Below are 1,192 nucleotides of genomic sequence, written 5' to 3' on the forward strand. Positions count from 1 at the left end.
AAGGCCTCACACATTTTGCTTGGCTCGAGCAGTTCGCGCCCCTGTTCGTCCACCAGAGACCGAATGGTGGCTTTGTTGCCCTGTTGCGCCTCCGCCACCCGGGCCTCTCGTGCGGCTCCAACACCTTCGTTTCTTAGAGCACGCATCCTAGCCCTGACAACGCACCCTTCGTGTTTGGCGTTGAAGTGTTGGTCAAGGGCCAACCTCGCCGCCAAAACGTCGGATGCGATGCCACTTCTAATTGCCTCTTCTAGCTTCTTAGATAGATAGATAGATAGATAGATAGATAGATATGATGAGTTTAGAGCTTCGTATAAAGTATCATCAGTTAGTTTGCTTCCAGTGTAAGGTGTGGTTACAACTGTACTCAGTAATATGACTGATTAATTATGATATATAGTCCATGATATATGAGACATCATGATAAATAAAATATTATATTATTTGTTCCCTACGTATGTTTCCCCATTGTGCTTATTTGCAACCTCTGATTTGGTTGTTCCAAGAGCTATTGGGTGCTGAACCACAACAGATCATCAGGGGAGCACTTTTTTATATCATGTTACAGAGATCAAATGCCGTATATGTGTATATATACGAGGGTTGCTGAAACGTTCCTGGCTTGAGTAAAAAAAAAAATATAGCACGATCAGTTAATTACAATTTTAGTCTCAGATTCACACACTTATTGCAGCAGTCCTTCAGTTTTTCTAGGGTCTGTAAAAGAACTCGAGAAGATTGATAGGCTTTTCACGACACCCTTTCCTTATTACCTCAGACTACATTATTTAGTCCGGTCTTCCGTTTTCACTGGGAATGGATCGCCTTACTGTGCGTTTGCCGTTGATTTTGTTTAGTCACGAATCGGTTATTTGGTGAACATCATTGAATCCGAAAGCATGCCATATTTTTAGTGGTTAAACGGACTATATTACACAATGTTACATTCCTGTTTCAAAAGGTTATTAAGTTTTTTGAAAGAGATTTTTGTGCTATCTCTAGCCGGTCTAGCAATTTCCAGAAGCTCTAAATCTCCTGATTCAGCGGGGCGGGGGGGGGGACACCTTGTCATTCTCTGTGTCAGAAATTCAATAAGTCAATAACTGACCAGTTGTAAACCTATAATGAACGGTGTTAAAATTGCTCTTTAATCTCGATATATAATATACAACATATGTATTCATTAATCCCT

Source organism: Octopus bimaculoides, chromosome 18 (assembly GCF_001194135.2).
Source record: "Octopus bimaculoides isolate UCB-OBI-ISO-001 chromosome 18, ASM119413v2, whole genome shotgun sequence".
NCBI classification, from domain to species: domain Eukaryota; kingdom Metazoa; phylum Mollusca; class Cephalopoda; order Octopoda; family Octopodidae; genus Octopus; species Octopus bimaculoides.